Raw genomic sequence first — 23,157 nt, 5'->3', positions numbered from 1 at the left:
TCCCCGCGAGAACATACCTGGAAGGCGGTGAGGGGCGGGCAGGCGGGAGGTCCAATCCGCCGAGTGCACGCCGCTGGGGGGTGTCGGCGCCTCGCTGGTTCCTTGCTCTCTCTCTGCCCCGGAACAGGAAGTAACCGGGGCAGAGAGAGCAAGGAACCAGCGAGGTGCCGACACCCCCCAGCGGCGTGCACCCGGGGCGGACCGCCCCACCGCCCCCCCTTCCTACGCCACTGGAGACGGCGTATGTAGAAAACCAAATCTTTATTCAATTGAAAAAATTGTGATTCTGAGTCAAGTGTGTCACAGTTTTTTTCAATTGAATAAAGATTTGATTTTCTACATACTCCGACTCCGGTTGATTTGGAAGAGCCTACCTTTCCTACTCCCTGCTTTGGGCATCTCTTCGCGTAGGATTTTAGTGTACCTCCACCCTTGTGGTGGCTTTTCCCCCTTTTGGGAGATGAACTATAACAGATCTGATATTTTTCTCTTCAAGCCTGGTTGGCTGCTGGGATGACACTGTTTTTTCCAGTTTTAATATAAATATTGATCTCTAAACTGTTATTGACAGCCCACTTTTCCGTAGCACTTTATTGGAATCACACCCTTAGGCTCGTATGGTGGCAATAACAGACACATGGAATTACTTTCAATGAAAGTTATCTTTTCCATGAAAGGGGACAGAACTGCTTGGCAAAATTTCTTTCTTCATGACAGTTTTTCCACTTGGCACAGTTATAGATGACTTTGCTGGTCTTTTGATCTATAGGTCTATGTCTTCATTTATCATTTATTTATTTTATATACCGTTTCTTATTGCTCTTGCAAGCAGAGGAGTGTGGTAGCCGTGTTAGTCCACTCTTAAGGTTATCAATAGAAATCAAACAAAATAAAACATGGAAAATAAAATAAGATGATACCTTTTTTATTGGACATAACTTAATACATTTCTTGATTAGCTTTCGAAGGTTGCCCTTCTTCCTCAGATCGGAAATAAGCAAATGTGCTAGCTGACAGTGTATATAAGTGAAAACATTCAAGCATTACTATGACAGTAAAATAGATACCATTGGAGATTCTACATGGAATGTTGCTACTATTGGAGATTCTACATGGAATGTTGCTATTCCACTAGCAACATTCCATGTAGAAGCCTGCGCGGCCACATTGGTGATCCACAAGGGCCGACTTCTACATGGAATGTTGCTAGTGGAATAGCAACATTCCATGTAGAATCTATAGAAATCAAACAAAATAAAACATGGAAAAGAAAATAAGATGATACCTTTTTTATTGGACATAACTTAATACATTTCTTGATTAGCTTTCGAAGGTTGCCCTTCTTCGTCAGGGCAACCTTTGAAAGCTAATCAAGAAATTTATTAAGTTATGTCCAATAAAAAAGGTATCATCTTATTTTCTTTTCCATGTTTTATTTTGTTTGATTTCTATTGGTAACCTTATTGCTATTGCAAAACAGAACGTTTTACATTAAAAAAAAAAAAAATATATATATATATATATGTATATATATATAACTCATACAAACAAACAAGTAGGAACTCCAGTCATTGATAGAAAAGCACAGCAAGCCATAAATGACAAAGAAGGACATAACTAATAAAAACGCAATAACTAAATTAAATACAGTTTAGCCTAAACTTTTACACCTTCCCTACTCTCACAAGTTCTGTTCAATAAAGTTTGTGAAAAGAAAAGATTTTTCAAAAGTGAATGTAGGAATTCTCTAATCGAATCTCTTTTGAAGTCCATTCCAGAGAGTGGGAGCCAGAAAAAAGAACGCCGATGCACGCGTAGATTCCCATCGAGCCTTAGCGGGCGGAGGAATGACTACCCTATTATCTGTTAGCGATCTAAGAGTCCGCACAGGAGAATAAGGAATTGTCAGATTGGATAAATAACTAGGAATAAGTGAGTGAAATGCCTTATGTGTCAAAGCGAGTACCTTAAATTTGACTCTTGCTTCAATCGGAAGCCAATGAAGTTAGTATAGTAAAGGTGTTATTCTATCAGCTCATTTTTAGTTAATTACTCTGGAATTACCCTGTCAGCTGGCTTATGCCTGCACCTAAAACAAATGGGCTGATATTCAGAGCATGGCAGCAAGTGGCTGGCAAACCTCTTCCAGCTCCAGGATGAACTAATTCCGGATATTAAATACTGGGGCACATGTGGCTCCTGGCATTGAATATCCGGGTATGACCTGTGAGAGTGCAGGTGAAAGGGGATCCGGGAAGGCATGAAGAAAGGGGGGTACAGGGAGCCGGGGAATCCCAACGGGGCAGATTTCATGTGCACAACATCCACATTCAGGAAGATGGGCTACCGGAGGCAGAGAGGTTGGCTGGGTTAAGGAAGAAGGGGAGGAACTACCAGTCCCAGAATCCTTCTCTTCCCCACCCGGCTGTGCAAGAGTTAGGGGAGGAGATAGAAGATTGGGAAATGGTCCCTGAGGAAGGTGATTAGGGCCAGCTGGAGAGATTGGGGGCGGGGGAAGTTGAAGAGGAGGATAAAATGGAGATTACTGAAGGACTAGGGGAGGAACAGATGGAGCTTGGAGCCCTGGCTCAAACCCAAAAAGCTGCTGTAAGAGGGTGGCTAGCTGTACCTTGGAGAGACTGGTGGAAGACTGGAGGAGAGAGGCTGAGGCACTGGGGGAAATCTCTACTAAAGAGGAAACAGGTGCAGCCTGTGGGAGAGAAAGAGAGCTGGGCACAATTGAAACTGCAGCCTGAACCAGGTGGGAATAAAGCGGTGTAACCGTGCGGTAGGAAGGTGCAAGAAAGACTGTGTAAACTGTTTCATATAACTGTTTGCAGCCCAGACTAAAAAGGTCTGGGCTGCAAACTACCAAGCTATTGGGTTTTTCCCTCTGATAATGTACTGTTCCCTAAGTGAAGTAATCTGAGCTAAAGTGAAGTGAAATTATATGGACTGTTTTGAACCTGAGTTTGAAGTTATATGGACTGTCTTTTTTGAACCTGAATTTGACTGTGTTGAACCTGAATGGTGCTCTGGGCTGCTAGCCTAAACAACCTGGAGTGAAGGGTGTTTAGTTGGTTTGAAGCAAGAAAATAAAAGCTCTTACTTATAAACATTGGGCTTTGAATGTGCCTCTGTGAAAGGAACAGAGGGAGGAGGAAGTCCTGAGAGTTCGCAGGGCCTGGAGCCAAGGCTCAGAGGAGCCAGATTGCTGTGGAGTGGAAGCCACAGTTGTGTGGAGGAAGAGGCAGCTAAGCAGGGTTGAGCCTGGCTGGGTCCTGGATGGGCAACCCAGCTACAGACCTTTGACCCACAAGTTAAACAGGCACAACACATTTCAGTTTGGAGTTACTGCGTGGCCTCTGCGGTAATTTCATTTTTTTATGTTTGTCCGCTACGTTCACCAGAAAATATATTTTATTTTCTGATGTACGGTGAAAATTGGGCAGTAACTCCAACTTGAAACGGATAGGCGATTACCGCATGGTTAACGTGAGAGACCTTACCGGTTTGTCAATGGCTGTCAGTAAGGTCTCAGACCCAACTTTGATTTTGCCGCACGTCCATTTTCATATAATATATGTTTAATATATTTGTGGGAGATATTGCTGAAGGGGTGGAAGGAAAGGTGTGCCTTTTTGCGGATGACATGAAAAGAGCCAATAGAGTGGATACCCTGGAGGGTGTAGAAACGATGAGAAGGGAAATCCAAACCTTAGAAAAATGGTTGAGGGTCTGGCAGTTAAAATTTAATACACAGATTACAAATTAGGGATACAGTCTATAATCAGAGTACAGACTCAATAATTGAATTCATTCAAAGTACTCCAAAATACCATCCATATATAGATATCATTTATTAAACATTATGTGTCCATAAAATAACTTAACAGATACTTCGAAATTGGAGGGTCATGGGAAAGGAGGAAAAGTCCTATTGTGGATAAAAACTGGTTGAAGGATAGGAAATAGAGAGTGGGGTTAAATGGACAGTATTCACAATGGAGAAGGGTAGTTAGTGGGGTTCCTCAGGGGTCTGTGCTAGGACCGCTGCTTTTTAATATATTTATAAATGATTTAGAGATGGGAGTAACTAGCGAGGTAATTAAATTTGCTGGTGACACAAAGTTATTCAAAGTCGTTAACTCGCGACAGGATTGTGAAAAATTACAGAAGGACCTTACGAGACTGGGAGACTGGGCGGCTAGATGGCAGATGACGTTTAATGTGAGCAAGTGCAAGGTGATGCATGTGGGAAAAAAGAACCCGAATTATAGCTACGTCATGCAAGGTTCCACGTTAGGAGTTATGGACCAAGAAAGGGATCTGGGTGTCGTCGTCGATAATACACTGAAACCTTCTGCTCGGTGTGCTGCTGCGGCTCGGAAAGCGAATAGAATGTTGGGTATTATTAGGAAAGGTATGGAAAATAGGTGTGAGGATGTTATAACGCCATTGTATTGCTCCATGGTGCGACCGCACCTTGACTATTGTGTTCAATTCTGGTCGCCGCATCTCAAGAAAGATATAGTAGAATTGGAAAAGGTGCAGCGAAGGGCGACTAAAATGATAGAGGGGATTGGACGACTTCCCTATGAAGAAAGACTAAGGAGGCTAGGGCTTTTCAGCTTGGAGAAGAGACGGCTGAGGGGAGGCATGATAGAGGTATATTAAATAATGAGTGGAGTGGAACAGGTGGATGTGAAGTGTCTGTTCACGCTTTCCAAAAATATTAGGACTAGGGGGCATGCGATGAAACTACAGTGTAGTAAATTTAAAACAAACCAGAGAAAAATTTTCTTCACCCAACGCATAATTAAACTCTGGAATTCGTTGCCGGAGAACGTGGTGAAGGCGGTTAGCTTGGCAGAGTTTAAAAAGTGTTAGATGGTTTCCTAAAGGACAAGTCCATAAACCACTACTAAATGGACTTGGGAAAAATCCACAATTCCAGGAATAACATGTATAGAATGTTTGTACGGTTGGGAAGCTCGCCAGGTGCCCTTGGCCTGGATTGGCTGCTGTCGTGGACAGGATGCTGGGCTCGATGGACCCTTGGGTGTTTTCCCAGTATGGCATTACTTATGTACTTATGTAACCACTCGCCCGACATCATTAATACCTGTTATACCCTCTATGTGAATATATATTGACACACACATTATTCTCAATCTAGACAAAAAGCAAGCTGCCTGTTCTCCTATAGTCCATATTAGGAACGATTTGTCTCAAAACCTCATGAAGCAAGACTTCTTCACTAATGCTTCATATAGCAGTGCTGCTATTGTCCATAATCTAATATTCCAGCACTCTCCGAGTCAGGCATCTATGGTCAGACCTTTAGCATGTGTGCTTCCTTTCTCTCAGCGTGCTCCGTAAATTGGACAATTGATACATAAATATTGGCACGTGCTGTCTGTACATCCAGTGTTCAGTGAGCGCCCCAAGATAGCATATCGTCGCAAATCTAATTTGGGTGAGTTGTTTAAGCGACCTCTGGTGAAGGCGGTTAGCTTAGCAGAGTTTAAAAAGGGGTTAGACGGTTTCCTAAAGGACAAGTCCATAAACCACTACTAAATGGACTTGGGAAAAATCCACAATTCCAGGAATAACATGTAAAGAATGTTTGTACGTTTGGGAAGCTTTCCAGGTGCCCTTGGCCTGGATTGGCCGCTGTCGTGGACAGGATGCTGGGCTCGATGGGCCCTTGGTCTTTTCCCAGTGTGGCATTACTTATGTACTTAAACTACTTTGAATGTAGTTGCGAAAACCTCAGAAAGGCGGTATATCAAGTCCCATTTTCCTTTCCCCTTCCCTACTCTCTGTTTTCAATCTTTTAACCAGTTTTTAGTCCACAATAGAACAGTACCTCCTATCCCATGACTCTCCAATTTCCTCTGGAGTCTTTCATGATGTAATATTTAGACCATTTAGAGATGGTCGACCTAAATGTTGAGATCGTAGACCTTAGAGATGGGCGACCTCGGCTTTCACCGATAATGGAAACCGAGGACGCCCATCTCAAAAACGACCAAATCCAAGCCCTTTGGTCGTGGGAGGAGCCAGCATTCATAGTGCACTGGTCCCCCTCACATGCCAGGACACCAACCGGGGACCCTAGGGGGTGTGTCTGATAGTAATAGAAAGTGGTAAGTGCACCAGCAGTAAATGGCCATGCAGAAATGTTTAAAGTACCACACAGCCACTTAGTGCCTCTTAAAAAAAAAAATACTTTTACCCACGGTAGTAAAAGATGGTCTCGGTGTGTGCCACCACTGAAGGCCACTTTTTACCGCCGCTTGGTAAAAGGGCCCCTTATTTTCAACAAGAATCCAACTTTTCCTAGATTTCCTTGGGAGCTACTTTTCATCTTTGTTTTCCTTGTAAATGTTTGGTATCTTTTTCAGGGAATTGGTTCGTTTTCATTGATCCATCTCAATTTGAAGCATTTATATAACTAATTAAGTGAATGTGGGGCGGGTTTCTTGATTTATCATTAAGTGGGTTGTCTTTGGGTAGGTAAATAAAAGTAACAATTTATTAAAAACAGTGTGACTTGTTTGGGATAGAGACAGGTCTTTATTTATTTCTTTAAATGCTGTTAGAGTCTTCTGAATATATATTATTTTCCTTGTTTATGTGGGCTTCCCACAACTTAAAAGGTCTTACTACAGGATACATGCAGGGGTCCTGTGGTAAGATCTGAATCTGCTCGTCCAAACTGCACACTAAAAAAATATTCCAATTTTTTTTTCTGTTGTGGGGGGCAGAGAGTGGACATTTCTGTACTAATCAGTTAACCCACTACATTATTGCAATGAGGGGCCCTTTTATAAAGGCGCAAAAGCAGTGGCGTAGCTACATGGGGCCACGTAGATTTGGCCCTGAACCCCCCTGCCAACGACCCTCTCAGCCCCTCCCTCCCGCCGCCAACCCGCCGTCGCTGTCGCCTACCTTTGCTGGCGGGGGATCCCAACCCCCGCCAGCCGAGGTCCTCTTCTTCCGGCGCAAGGCTTCGTTCTGTTTCTGCAGGACGTCAGACTCAGAAACAGAACAAAGCCTTGGGCCGGAAGAAGAGGACCTCGGCTGGCGGGGGTTGGGGTTCCCCGCCAGCAAAGGTAGGTGACGGCGGCGGCGGGGGAGGGTTGGCGGTGGGAGGGGGGCTCGAGAGGGTCGTCACCAGGGGGGGGGTCAAAGTTGTTGGTGGTGGTGGCGGCGGCGGCGGTCGGCAATGGTGGGGGGGTCAGCAGCGCCGGAGGGGGGCTAAAATATGCCTCCTCACCTCGGGCTCTGGACCCCCCTCCCGCCGAAGTCTGGCTATGCCGTTGCGCGCAAGGCCTACCCATGTCCAGCATGTGCCAAATCGACATTACTGCCCCGCCAACGCATGCCCCGGGTGGTAATTCTGAATTTGGCATGCACCAAAAACACAAAATATTTTCTATTTTCTACTGCGTGCTGCTTGGGCACACGCTGCATGTTTACCACCCAGGTAACGTGTGAGACCTTATCGCTAAGTCAGTGGGTGGCAGTAAGGTCTCAGGCCGAAAATGAACAGGTGCTGGTTTGTACTTCGCTGCACATTTTCCGGCCTCTTAAAAAAGGGTCCTTTTTCCAGGACGCAGCAAAGCCTGGCCTGGCGCACGCCCAAAAGATGCAGTCGCACTGCCGCAGGCCACTTTTTGCCGCAGCCTAATAAAAGGTTCCTTGACTGATTAGCGCAGGATTACTGCAGGAGCCCTTACCACCTACAAAATGGGTGGTAGTAAGAACTTACAAGCTCATTTTTGTAAATGGCCATTTTTCAGATGTGTAAGGATGTGCTAAGGGCAAATTCTCCAGCAGCTTGGTAAAAGGGACCCCTTAATCTATTTAGTTTATGTATTTCTACTTCTTTCTTTCTGTAATAACAATGCATTTAAAAAAAAGAACCTTGCTTTAAAATATAGCTTATCACATCTGTCAATCAAAACTTATTAAAGATGAATTATAGTTCATTGATAGGAATCCTGCGCAGAAGGAAGGGATCCTCAGGAGCTTAGCCTAGAATGGGTGGCAGAGCTGGTGGTTGGGAGGCGGGGTTAGTGCTGGGCAGACTTATACGGTCTGTGCCGGGGCTGGTGGTTGGGCGGCAGGGATAGTGCTGGGCAGACTTATACGGTCTGTGCCAGAGCCGGTGGTGGGAGGCGGGGATAGTGCTGGGCAGACTTGTACGGTCTGTACCCTGAAGAGGACAGTAGAAATAAAAAAGTAGCACATATGAATTTATCTTCTTGGGCAGACTGGATGGACCGTGCAGGTCTTTTTCTGCCATCATCTACTATGTTACTATGTTATAGTTCATTATTTTGTTTATTAATTTTAAATAAAACATCCATCCAAATACAGTACAGAATATAGTAAACTTCCATTCCATTAGAAGAACCATATGAGAACAAACTTATAGCTAGATTACTGTCAAAGGCCACAAATGTGAAGTAAGTATACAGCAGGTGTACAAAAATGGAAGTTGTATAAAAAGAAATGACAACTTAAAAGGAAAGACTAGGGACAGAGGGGAAAATTAAGAAAGGGAAGAAAGGGGAAAAAGGAGAATCATAATATAATAAAGATCCATTATAAAATGTTCAAGAGCCATCCTGAAAAATATCCATCTGAGAGAGTTTAAAAAAAAAAGTCATAATTTTTTATTTTATTACATTTTTTTGTTAGATACCTTTATTGATTTTTCAGCTTATCGGCAGGTGTGGGACATCTGGGGTGCTTGGATCTGGAGTAAATTTTTCACACAGCACCATGCTGCTTTTAAATCATTACGTTTCAGAATCCATTCTTCACACAAACAAACTTTATTTATTTATTTATTTATTTTTACCTCGGCACTGGGCGGTTGAGATTAATAGCTTTCAAATGGTCTGTGGCATATGTTTGCCTGACAAACAAGCTCAGAGAAATCAACCTGTGAAAGACTGTGACAGATCAGAAATCCTATGTGCTGAAGCAAACAACATGGATATACATTAAGTACCTTTGTTTTTCTGCAGAGCTGCAGGTGCCCATCCCCTGAGAAGGAAGCATAAAAATCTCATTTTCTGGTTCAAATACAGAGAATAACATACAACGTGCTTTGTGTTTAAATATATTTAAAAAAAGCTCTCTTATTCACAATTATACGAAACAGAAAAGGTCATGAAAATGTGAGGGGGCCAATTACTAATGCACAGTAGGCTCCACGTGCATGCAGCGTGTGCCCGAATGAGACAACCACCAGGCCAGCCCACCCCTCCTGGTGGTCATTTCAGATTTGGCGAGAGCCTATAACACGTGGATGAATTCTTTATTTATTGCATTTGTATCCCACATTTTCCCACCTATTTACAGGCTCAATGTGGCTTACTTTATTTATTTCCTCCAATGTGCGCCGTTTCCGGAGGTAATCGGCAGTTGATGTGCGCTGACCGGTCACCTGGCGTGTAGCGTGTGAGCCCTTACTGCTAGATCAATAGGTGGTGCTAAGGACTCAGGCCGGTTTTAGATGCACACTGGTTTCAGTTTTATTAAATGCCCTTTTGCTGTTACTGCAAATCATGACAGATTTGAGCCTATCCACAGGGGCCCGTGTCCTACCTCCTCCATGGTTAGGTTGTAACCGACTAATCTGGATATTTCCTTGAGGATATGGACAGTAATTTGGAAGTTGTAAATTGCCAACTTAGCCGAGATTGGGTGGCAAGAACCGGTAGTGGGAGGCAGGGATACTGCTGGGCAGACTTACACGGTCTGTGCCAGAGCCGGTGGTGGGAGACGGGGCTGGTGGTTGGGAGGCGGGGATAGTGATGGGCAGGCTTATACGGTCTGTGCCCTGAAAAAGACAGGTACAAATCAAGGTAAGGTATACACAAAAAGTAGCACATGTGAGTTTATCTTGTTGGGCAGACTGGATGGACCGTGCAGGTCTTTTTCTGCCGTCATCTACTACTACTACTAAATGTATGTGACAATTGAGGAATGACAGTTAACAAGTTCATTATTTGAAGTCAGATGATGCTTAATAAAGCTATGGCCAGTTTTGCCGCATGGAGTTTGGTTAGCCTGCGTATTGTTAGTGAACTGGGAATGTAAGAGTTTCTATGTTATGTTAACTTAGGTATGACGTGATATTGTATTTGTCTAATTTATGAAATATTTTAATTGTATTTATATTTTACTGTAACTTGCTTAGTAACGGTAGATAGGTGACACATAAATACATCTGATTGATTGAATTTAATCCTCCCCCCCCCCAAAAAAAAAAAAAAATCTAGATAGATAGATATGAATTATGGAACACTAGTGGGACCCAGCCCATTTCCTCAACAATGAAACGGGCCCTAGAAAGGCTCTCTTGTAAGCAATTTTTTTTTTGTCTCTCCTCTGCCCTCCCCTCCATGTCCAGCAATTCTTCCTTTCCCTTCCCTTCCCTCCCCTCCATGTCCAGCGATTCTCCTCTTCCCTGCCCTCTCATCCATGTCCCGCGATTCTCTTCTCTCTTGTCCTCTCCTTCCATCCCATCCCAGTCCATCGATTCTGCTCTGCTCTGCCCTGCTCTCCCCTCGATGTGCCGCAATTCTCTCTTATTTTTATTTTTTTGTTACATTTGTACCCCGCGCTTTCCCACTCATGGCAGGCTCAGTGCAGTTTACATGGGGCAATGGAGGGTTAAGTGACTTGCCCAGAGTCACAAGGAGCTGCCTGTGCCTGAAGTGGGAATTGAACTCAGTTCCTCAGGACCAAAGTCCACCACCCTAACCACTAGGCCACTCCTCCACTGTTGCTACTATTTGAGATTCTACATGGAATGTTGCTATTCCAACATTCCCTATAGAAGTTGGCCCTTGCAGATCACCAATGTGGCCGCGCAGGCTTCTACATGAAATGTTGCTAGTGGAATAGCAGTTTCAAATACTATAATTATCTGGTTTAACCTTCTTTATAGCTTCTTGAATTTATATATATCATTCAACAATATCTCATGTAAAACAAGATATCTAGATACAATTTAAATATTTATTTTTGAACCTCAGCAATCTAGATCGTTCATCTACAGGATATATAGAAGACGATTTAGAAAAATATCCAGTTCTTCATTGGTTCTTATTTTTTTATTGGTTCTTATTTTTTTAAATCGCTATTTTAAACATATAGATTTATTTTAGTTTCAATCCACACTTATCTTATATTTTTTGTCGGACTCAGGGGGTCAACCGTCCGACGTACGTTTCGCCCATATCGGGCTGTCTCAAGGACATTCCCCTGAAAAATATAGTAGACCAGTGATTAAATCATTTTCCACAGTTAAATAATCTACTTCTGTTAACAAAAGATATCTAGCAAGCCATTTATTTCTTAAAAAGACTCACCCCGTGTTTAATTCAGCGTCAGCTAGGCAAAAGTTATTGGCCAAGATGGCGCCCGCTTTTTTTCAAATTCCTTAAGTAAGCAGTACATAATGACGTTTCACTCGTTACATAGATTTATAAATTTATTTGATGAACAACATTATGATCTTCGTGATCAAAGCACTAGAACAAGACCGCTTAGAACGCAACAGAGACAACAACAGCAACAACAACAATTAAGAGGACAAAATCGATCGGGGGACTTCAGAGGACGAAGAACTCGGAAGCAATAGTAAATCTATCATCTCTTTCTCTTTCAAAAGATCAGGTAAATGTTTTAAACCTTGGTCTAGGGTTTGTTCCCACTACTCGTCATGATTCCTTTCACTTAAGAGTGGCTTTATATAAATTTTTTAGAAAGTTACAGTGTAGAATTTTCTTTATGGATCAACCATCTGCTCCTGATATTTCAATATTGAAACCATCTTCAAACTGGTATCCTCCGGGATCCACTAACCCGATGGTATTAACGTTTAAAAATTTAATCCTTCGAGAATTAGAAAAGCTGGAGTCAAACTTGAATCTTGAGGACTATAGATCAAATATGACTATAAAACAATGGATTGCCTTAGACAGTTTAATACAGGAACCTTCGATTATTATTATAAGAGCAGATAAAGGAGGTGCAACTGTTGTATGGGACAAAATTAAATATTTGGAGGAAGCTAATAAACAACTGTCTGATCGAAGTGCTTATAAACTTCTTCTGCAAGATCCTCTGAATGAATTAGAAAATGTAATCAAAGGACTAGTTTCACAAGCGCTAAAAAGTAAAATGCTGACAGCTAAAGAAGGAAAATTCTTGATTGAAGAATTTCCACAAACTCCAAAAATATATTTCTTACCGAAAATCCATAAACATCTAATGACTCCTCCAGGACGTCCAATAGTCTCTACTAAATCATCGATTTTGGAACCATTGTCTATTTTTATAGACTATTTTCTTAAAGAACAGGTAAAGAAAATGGACTCATATATAAAAGATTCTTCTCATTTTCTTAGACTACTTGAAGATCTGGATGGATTATCATCTGATATGTATTTGGTAACCTTGGACATTACATCTCTTTATACCAAGATTCCTCAGACTGGGGCTCTGAAAATCATTAAAGAGATTTTAGAAGCACGCCCGGAGGGTCAAAGAATTTCTACCGAGTTCATTATGAATTTGGCAGAATTGGTCATCTGCAAGAATTATTTTTGGTTTAATAAACAGTTTTATTTGCAAATTCAAGGAGTGGCGATGGGAGCTACATTAGCTCCCTCTGTAGCCACTCTATACATTGCCAAGATGGAATCAGAAGTTATCTATGTATCTTCATACTTTAAATATGTGAAACTCTGGAAAAGATTTTTGGATGATATCTTTTTTGTATGGACAGGATCGAAATTAGTGTTGCTGCAATTTCTGGAGTGGTTGAACAATATAGACTCACATATTAGGTTTACAATGACTGTGAATGAAACGACTATTGAATTTCTAGACCTCCTGATTTTCAGGGAAGGAGAAAAATTATATACATCGTTATACCGTAAACCAACTAGTAGAAATACTCTTCTACGTTTCAATAGCTTCCATCCCTTTCATCTCAAGTTCAGTCTTCCCATTAGCCAATTTCTACGGGTTAGACGAGTGTGCTCCTCAGTGACTGAATTTAAGAAACAAGCCAATGAGTTGAGAGAAAGATTTCTGGCAAGAGGGTATCCAAAACGGGCTTTAAAAAGAGCATACACTAGAGCAAGATTTGCTCAGAGATCACTTCTGCTACAAGAAACTATCAAAACAGATGAGGATTGTCTTACCTGTATTTTACCCTTTACTGGGATAAGTCAGAAAATTGCTAAAGCAATTAAGGACCACTGGCATGTTATGCAATTATATCCGTGTTTTGAAGATCTACCACTGATTTCCTATACCAGGGGTAAAACCCTGGGAGAACGTTTTAGTAGAAATAAATTTGGTAGAATTGATCATGTAGCTGCTTTGCAGGGTAAACAGACTGCTTGTGATCACTGTCAATGGTGTTCACTTGCAATATTGGAGGAAAATTGGAAGGTACCCAATAGAGATAAAATGATGCAAAGCAGGCTTAGAACAAACTGTGACAGCAAAAACGTCATTTATGCTATTAAATGCCCTTGCGAATTAATCTATATTGGTCGGACATCAAGACCTATTAAGACTAGGTTAAATGAGCATAAATCAAAAATCTCCACTCAGAATATACAGGCACCGCTGGTAGAACACTGGCTTCAGAAAAATCATGCATGGGATGACATTAGATGGAGAATTGTTGAATGTCTAGATTATCGGGAAGAGGGTGGCTCTGTAAAGAAACTGTTGAATTATAGAGAACAATTCAACATTTTCCTGTATCAAACGGTTTTTCCTAGAGGATTAAATGTTGAAATTGAATGGACATCGTTAACATAAAAATATATATGTAAGAATAGATTCCTATAATATATATATGATCCTCCACCTTTCCACCAGTAGCAAGATCAAGTTTTTCGGCTGCTGGTGGAACGCCTTGGGGGGCGGGGCTTATAAATCTATGTAACGAGTGAAACGTCATTACGTACTGCTTACTTAAGGAATTTGAAAAAAAGCGGGCGCCATCTTGGCCAATAACTTTTGCCTAGCTGACGCTGAATTAAACACGGGGTGAGTCTTTTTAAGAAATAAATGGCTTGCTAGATATCTTTTGTTAACAGAAGTAGATTATTTAACTGTGGAAAATGATTTAATCACTGGTCTACTATATTTTTCAGGGGAATGTCCTTGAGACAGCCCGATATGGGCGAAACGTACGTCAGACGGTTGACCCCCTGAGTCCGACAAAAAATATAAGATAAGTGTGGATTGAAACTAAAATAAATCTATATGTTTAAAATAGCGATTTAAAAAAATAAGAACCAATAAAAAAATAAGAACCAATGAAGAACTGGATATTTTTCTAAATCGTCTTCTATATATCCTGTAGATGAACGATCTAGATTGCTGAGGTTCAAAAATAAATATTTAAATTGTATCTAGATATCTTGTTTTACATGAGATATTGTTGAATGATATATATAAATTCAAGAAGCTATAAAGAAGGTTAAACCAGATAATTATAGTATTTGAAACTGCTGGTAAAAATCTGGTTGTTTAAAGATCTATATTAACACGTTTGCCAGCTGATTGCTAGTGGAATAGCAACATTCCATGTAGAATCTCCAATAGTAGCAACATTCCATGTAGAATCTCCAATAGTATCTATTTTATTTTTGTTACATTTGTACCCTGCGCTTTCCCACTCATGGCAGGCTCAATGCGGCTTACATGGGGCAATGGAGGGTTAAGTGACTTGCCCAGAGTCACAAGGAGCTGCCTGTGCCTGAAGTGGGAATCAAACTCAGTTCCTCAGTTCCCCAGGACCAAAGTCCACCACCCTAACCACTAGGCCACTCCTCCACTTTGTACCTAATTTGTTTTCTGGCTGGCCTGGCTGGCTTCCCTCCCGTTGGTAACATCCTGACATCAGCTCGCCTCCAGCGTTCCCTTCCCTTCCCTCTCACTGTTCTGCCCTCTGACGTCATTACGTTTTGACGCGAGGGCAGGGCAGTGAGGGGGGATGGAACGCTGGAGGCTGGCTGACGTCATCAGATGTTACGAACCCAGGCAGCCAGACAGCGATGGAGCGCTGGAGGTGCAAATGATTATATAGGATGTCCTTCCCAGTAAGTACGCAACTCACAGTTTATTAATATTAAAAAAAATTAAGTTGAAAGCAGACAAATAAAAACGAGGCGAAAGCACTGTCTTGTCTTTCCCATTCTGAGCATCTCCTGGAAGTAACTGTGGGAGGTTAATTTATATCACATCAATCTGCATTACTTGACCTTTTCAGAATAAACAGAACCAAAAAGTAACTACAGAAAGAAAAGTCAATCTTAAAGCCAATTATACTAATAGGATCTGATGTGTAAATGGGTGTTTATTATTATTAGAAAAAAAAAAGGAATAGTGGAGTAGGGCTGAGGGGCATTTAAAGAGCCGGGATGTTTAATTGCAGCCTGTGCAGTAATGAAATCACAGTCACCCTAGTAGCTGATTAAGGTTAATTTGAAGAGCATCAATGTGAATTAACTTGGCCTTTGCAAAATGAACAGCACCTTTGTGCCAACATGATCAATTAGTCGCCTCAACTTCATACGTCAGCAAGGAAAGGTTAGCTGTATTAGATATTAAGATAACCGCTCGCAGATGAGAACTCCAGGCTGTGCCTTTTTTCTTCAGTGTATATGAAGGATAAAGTTAAAACAAAAAAAGAAATACAAAACACTGTCATACCGGGGTACAAAGTATATCGTAATGATAGGGTAGACCGGACTGGTGGAGGGGTAGCATTGTATATTAAAGAGAGCCTTGACTCAGATAGATTACAAATTCAGCAGGACACAAATCACACCTTTGAATCACTGTGGGTTGAAATTCCATGTATAAAAGGGAAAAAAATGGTGATAGGAGTGTACTACCGTCCGCCTCGCCAGGATGAGCAGGTAGACACAGAAATGATAAAAGAAATCAGAGACGCGAACAAAATGGGCAATGTGATAATAATGGGTGACTTCAATTATCCAAATATAGACTGGGTAAACGTAACATAGGGACACGCTACAGAGATACAATTCCTTGATGAAATCAAGGACAGCTTTATGGAGCAACTGGTGCAGGAGCCGACGAGAGAAGGAAAAATTCTAGACTTGGTCCTTAGTGGAGCGCATGATCTGGTGAGGGACGTTATGGTACTGGGGCCGCTTGATAACAGTGACCATAATATGATCAGTTTTGACATCAACCTTGAAGTAACTGTACACAGAAAGTCAAATATGTTAGCGTTTAACTTTAAAAAAGGAGACTATGATAAAATGAGAAGAACGGTAAAAAAAAAACTTAGGGGGGCAACTGAGAGAGTAAAAACTGTACAACAGGCGTGGACGCTGTTTAAAAATACCATCCTGGAGGCCCAGGCCATACATATTCCGCGAATTAGAAAAGAAAGACGGAACTCCAAAAGACACCCGGCCTGGTTGAAAAGTGAGGTGAAGGAAGCTATTAGGGCTAAAAGAAACGCCTTCAGAAAATGGAAGAAGGAACCGTCTGAAAATAACAAGAAACAGCATAAGGAGTGTCAAAGCAAATGCAAGGCGCAGATTAAGAAGGCCAAGAGGGAGTATGAAAAAAAGATAGCATTAGAGGCAAAAAAACATAGTAAAAATTTTTTTCGGTATATTAAAAGCAGGAAGCCGGCAAAAGAATCGGTTGGGCCGCTGGATGACCGAGGGGTAAAAGGGGCGATCAAGGAAGACAAAGACGTAGCGGAGAGACTGAATGAATTCTTTGCTTCGGTCTTCACCGAGGAAGATTTGGGTGGGATACCAGTGTCAGAAATGGTATTTCAAGTGGACGAGTCGGAGAAACTTACTGACTTCACGGTAAACCTGGAGGACGTAATGGGGCAGTTCGGCAAACTGAAGAGTAGCAAATCTCCTGGACCGGATGGTATTCATCCTAGAGTACTGATAGAACTGAAAAACAAGCTTGCGGAGCTACTGCTAGTGATATGCAACTTATCCTTAAAATCGAGCATGGTACCGGAAGATTGGAGGGTGGCCAATGTAACGCCCATTTTTAAAAAAGGCTCCAGGGGAGATCCGGGAAATTATAGACCGGTGAGTCTGACGTCGGTGCCGGGGAAAATGGTAGATGCTATTATCAAAAACAAAATTACAGAGCACATCCGAGGACATGGATTACTGAGACCAAGTCAGCATGGCTTTTGTGTGGGGAAATCTTGCCTGACCAATTTACTTCAATTCTTTGAAGGAGTGAACAAACATGTGGACAAAGGGGAGTCGGTTGATATTGTGTATCTGGATTTTCAAAAGGCGTTTGACAAGGTACCTCATGAAAGGCTACAGAGGAAATTGTAGGGTCATGGTATAGGAGGAAATGTCCTATTGTGGATTAAAAACTGGTTGAAGGATAGGAAACAGAGAGTGGGGTTAAATGGGCAGTATTCACAATGGAGAAGGGTAGTTAGTGGGGTTCCTCAGGGGTCCGTGCTAGGACCGCTGCTTTTTAATATATTTATAAATGATTTAGAGATGGGAGTAACTAGCGAGGTAATTAAATTTGCTGATGACACAAAGTTATTCAAAGTCGTTAAATCGCGACAGGATTGTGAAAAATTACAAGAGGACCTTACGAGACTGGGAGACTGGGCGGCTAAATGGCAGATGATGTTTAATGTGAGCAAGTGCAAGGTGATGCATGTGGGAAAAAAGAACCCGAATTATAGCTACGTCATGCAAGGTTCCACGTTAGGAGTTACGGACCAAGAAAGGGATCTGGGTGTCGGCGTCGATAACACACTGAAACCTTCTGCTCAGTGTGCTGCTGCGGCTAAGAAAGCGAATAGAATGTTGGGTATTATCAGGAAAGGTATGGAAAACAGGTGTGAGGATGTTATAATGCCGTTGTATCGCTCCATGGTGCGACCGCACCTTGAGTATTGTGTTCAATTCTGGTCGCCGCATCTCAAGAAAGATATAGTAGAATTGGAAAAGGTGCAGCGAAGGGCGACTAAAATGATAGCGGGGATGGGACGACTTCCCTATGAAGAAAGACTAAGGAGGCTAGGGCTATACAGCTTGGAGAAGAGACGGCTGAGGGGAGACATGATAGAGGTATATAAAATAATGAGTGGAGTGGAACAGGTGGATGTGAAGCGTCTGTTCACACTTTCCAAAAATACTAGGACTAGGGGGCATGCGATGAAACTACAGTGTAGTAAATTTAAAACAAATCGGAGAAAATTTTTCTTCACCCAACGTATAATTAAACTCTGGAATTCGTTGCCGGAGAAAGTGGTGAAGGCAGTTAGCTTAGCAGAGTTTAAAAAGGGGTTGGACGGTTTCCTAAAGGACAAGTCCATAAACCGCTACTAAACGGACTTGGAAAACTCCAAAATTCCAGGAATAACATGTATAGAATGTTTGTACGTTTGGGAAGCTTGCCAGGTGCCCTTGGCCTGGATTGGCCGCTGTCGTGGACAGGATGCTGGGCTCGATGGACCCTTGGTCTTTTCCCAGTATGGCATTACTTATGTACTTATGTTCTCGCACAACTCTGTTCAATGTAATCCATAACCTAGTCGTAACAAATGTATTTCTATTATTCATGTCTTATTGTAAGCCACACTGAGCCCGCAAATAGGTGGGAAAATGTGGGATACAAATGCAATAAATAAATAAATAAATAAATAGCTTAACATTAAATACAAAAAAAACAAATTAAAAACAAGATCCATTAACTGACAAAATAGTTATGCCTGCTGCTGAAGATCCAGCTGAAATTTCTTGCAGAACAAACTGGGAATATGAATTTTCTTTGGAAATGTTCTTTTTGCCAATGTAACAGTTATTGTCCCATGTCAATTTATTATGATTTGTGGTTAGTGAATAATCGTACATTTGAGAAAAACAGGCTAAAGAGATCAAGACCGCCGAGAGGGGGGGGGGGGGGCAGGGGGGACAAAATTCCCAGGGCCCGGCGCTGCAGTCCCACCTGCCACCGCCACCGGGCCCCTTCCACCCGAACCGCCGCCAACAGAAGTGCTGTCTTCTGTTCTGACTCCGGCGTGCACGGCCCACACAGACGTGCTCCTCTCAGCTGATCTTCGCTGTACTCTGCAGGGCTTCTGTGCTTCTGTGCGTCTGTGCATCTGACGTGCAAGACGTCAGACGCACAGAAACCCTGCAGAGTACAGTGAAGATCAGCTGAGAGGAGCGCGTCTTTGTGGGCCACGCACGCCGGAGTCAGAACAGAAGACAGCACTTCTGCTGGCGAGGGTTTGGGTAGAAGGGGCCCGGCCCGGTGGCGGAGGCGGGTAGGACTGTGGCGCCGGGCCCCCCTCAGGGAGGGCGACAACGACAACCTGGGGGCGGGGGCCCAGGGGCGGCCTTGTCCTGGGCCCGGCCCAGTCTTTCGGCGGCCTTGAAAGAGATAATATGGTGATCACATCACATCACATCAGTAGGGAAATAAACCTATGAGAAAGTTTAACAAGGGATAGTTTAGAGCCTCTTTTTACGAAACCGCCCTAGGGATCCGGACACGACGATGTCAACAAAGCCCATTCACTCTGAATTGGCTTCGTCAGAATTGCCAGGCAGGAATCGCCAGTGTGGATTGGCGAAAGAAGCCCTTAGATTATTAAAGAAATATCGACATATTTGGTTTTCCCCCAAAACGTCGATAGTTTTCAGTTATTGAAAATACATTTACCTTATTGCTTTTATTTTCAGGAATATTAACATACGGGCCCTATTACTAAGCCATGCAAGCATCTACACGCACCCAACATGCGCCAAAATGGAGTTACCACCCGGCTTCCATGTGGCTTTGCAGTAATTTCATTTTTGGCGCGAGTCCGAAAAATAATTTGTATTTTTGGACACACATATCGGATGTGCGCCAAGTGGCATTTGACATGCGTACGTCATTCCTGCAAGGTTACCGCATGAGACTTTACCGCTAGGGCAATGGCTGGAGTAAGATCTCAAACCCAAAATGGACACGCGGCAATTTCCATTTTGCCACACGTCTATTTTCGGCAAAAAGGACCCCATAGGCAGCTGTGATAGTCCCACTACATCCTTCTCTCTGAGAATCAGTGTCCTTTATTAGCAATAGGAATACATAAACAATTCACTGTCATCTAATAAAGACCACAGATTTATTTTTGACAAATCATCAACAGCCCTTTGATCCATGGATGTCTGTAGACCTATTTTGGGGGACCTTTTACTAAGTAGCGGTAGGATCTACGCACGTGCATTGCGTGCGAAAATGAAACTACCACCAGGCCAGTGCGCCCTCCTGGTGGTAATTTCAGATTTGGTGCATGCCCATAACACCTGGATGAATTATTTATTTATTTCATCCTACGCACACCTGCTTTGGCGGTAATCAGCACTTGGGGTGTGCCAACCGGTCACTGTGCGTGTAGCGCATGAGCCTTTACTACTACTACTACTACTACTACTACTACTACTACTACTACTACTATTTAACATTTCTAAATCGCTACTAGGGTTACACAGCGCTGTACAATTTAACATAAAGGACAGTCCCTGCTCAAAGAGCTTACAATCTAATAGATAAGAGTGAGACAAATATAGGACAATCAAGCCATTGTGACATCACTGATGAGGTTGGCTCTTAGGCATTGGTGGAATAAGGCATTATGACATCACAATCTCAGCTCTGGTTAAATCACTGCTATATGTAATACTACTACTACTACTACTACTACTACTACTATTTAACATTTCTAAAGCGCTACTAGGGTTACACAGCGCTGTACAATTTAACATAAAGGACAGTCCCTGCTCAAAGAGCTTACAATCTAAAGGACAAGTGAACAGTCAGTCTGATAGGGGTAGTCAAATTGGGGCAGTCTGGATTTCCTGAAAGTTGAGAGTTAGGTGCCGAAGGCAGCATTGAAGAGGTGGGCTTTGAGCAAAGACTTGAAGATGGGCAGGGAGGGGGCTTGGCGTAAGGGCTCAGGAAGGTTGATCGAGGCATAGGGTGAGGCGAGGCAGAATGAGCGGAGCCTGGAGTTGGTGGTGGTGGAGAAGGGTATTGAGAGGAGGGATTTGTCCTGCGAGCGGAGGTTACGGGCGGGAACGTAGGGGGAGATGAGGGTAGAGAGGTAGTGAGGAGCAGCAGACTGATGAGCTCGGTCTTGGACATGTTCAGCTTCAGGTGGCGGTTGGACATCCAGGCAGCAATGTCAGATAAGCAGGCCGATACCTTGGTCTGGGTCTCCGCAGTGATGTCAGATGTGGATAGATAAAGCTGGGTGTCGTCAGCATAAAGGTGATGAGATCAGGGAGCCTAGGGAAGAGGTGTAGATTGAAAAGAGAAGGGGACCAAGGACAGATCCCTGGGGAACTCCAACAGATAGCGGGATGCAGGTGGATGAAGATCCATGAGAGTGCACTCTGAAGGTGCGGTGGGAGAGATAGGAGGAGAACCAGGAGAGGACAGAGCCCCGGAACCCAAACGAGGACAGTGTGGCAAGAAGTAAATCATGATTGACAGTGTCAAAAGCAGCGGATAGATCGAGGAGGATGAGGATGGAGTAGTGGCCTCTGGATTTGGCCAGGAGCAGGTCATTACAGACTCTAGAGAGTGCTGTTTCTGTCGAGTGTAGAGGGCGAAAGCCGGATTGAAGTGGGTCGAGGATGGCATGAGAGGAGAGAAAATCAAGACAGTGGCTGTGAACACCACGCTCAAGTATTTTGGAGAGGAAGGGTAGCAGGGAGATGGGGCAGTAGTTGGAGGGACAGGTAGGGTCAAGTGATGGTTTTTTGAGGAGAGGTGTGACTCCGGCGTGCTTGAAGGTGTCAGGGACGGTTGCAGTGGAGAGAGAGAGGTTAAGGATGTGACAGATGGAGGGGGTGATGGTATGAGAGATGGTGTTGAGTAAGTTGGTGGGGATGGGATCAGAGGAACAGGTGGTGCATTTCGAGGAGGAAAGAAGGCGGGCGGTTTCCTCCTCGGTGATGTCAGGAAAGGAGGAGAAAGAGGCCTGGGTTGGTTGGTTGAGGGAGAGGGTTAAAGGCTTAGTAAAAGGACCCCTTAGCAACCTCACAGCAAAATAGTGAATGTGAAACATTTTTTTTTAACTTTTACATTTGTACCCTGTGCTTTCCCACTCATGGCAGGCTCAATGTGGCTTACATGGGGCAATGGAGGGTTAAGTGACTTGCCCAAAGTCACAAGGAGCTGCCTGTGCCTGAAGTGGGAATCGAACTCAGTTCCTCAGGACCAAAGTCCACCACCCGTAACCACTAGGCCACTCCTCCACTGTTGCTACTATTTGAGATTCTACATGGAATGTTGCTATTCCACTAGCAACATTCCATGTAGAAGTCGGCCCTTGCAGATCACCCATGTGGCCGCGCAGGCTTCTGCTTCTGTGAGTCTGACGCTCTGCATGTACATGCAGGACGTCAGACTCACAGAAACAGAAGCCTGCACAGCCTTCTACATGGAATGTTGTTGCTAGTGGAATAGCAGCAACATTCCATGTAGAATCTCCAACAGTAGCAACATTCCATGCAGAATCTCCAATAGTATCTATTTTATTTTTGTTACATTTGTACCCTGCGCTTTCCCACTCATGGGAGGCTCAATGTGGCTTACATGGGGCAATGGAGGGTTAAGTGACTTGCCCAGAATCACAAGGAGCTGCCTGTGCCTGAAGTGGGAATCAAACTCAGTTCCTCAGTTCCCCAGGACCAAAGTCCACCACCCTAACCACTTGGCCACTCTTCTGAAAAGGCCTACAAACAACTCTTTTTTTTTAAGGTATATTTTTTTCCATCTAAAGAAAAAACAAAAATAAGAGGAAAAGGCATCATTCACACTGCAGTAGTTAACTTGAAAAATCAATGTTCATTACAGCTCTCATTTGAAAAAGTAATCACTGGTCAGAAAAACCTCCCAAAAATCAATATTCAATACTCTTTTCTAATATTTATTAACGTCCCAAATCTTCGCAATTCTAAGTATCATTTAATATGTCACTCAAAGTGCAACACTTATCTTCATGTAGATTCAAGCAGCCATCGTGCAACACTGTTGTCAAATCGGGAA

The sequence above is a fragment of the Microcaecilia unicolor genome, chromosome 2 (genome assembly GCF_901765095.1).
Source record: "Microcaecilia unicolor chromosome 2, aMicUni1.1, whole genome shotgun sequence".
Taxonomy (NCBI): Eukaryota; Metazoa; Chordata; class Amphibia; order Gymnophiona; family Siphonopidae; genus Microcaecilia; species Microcaecilia unicolor.
The sequence above is the reverse complement of the archived record's forward strand: the minus strand, read 5'-3'. Positions refer to the sequence as shown.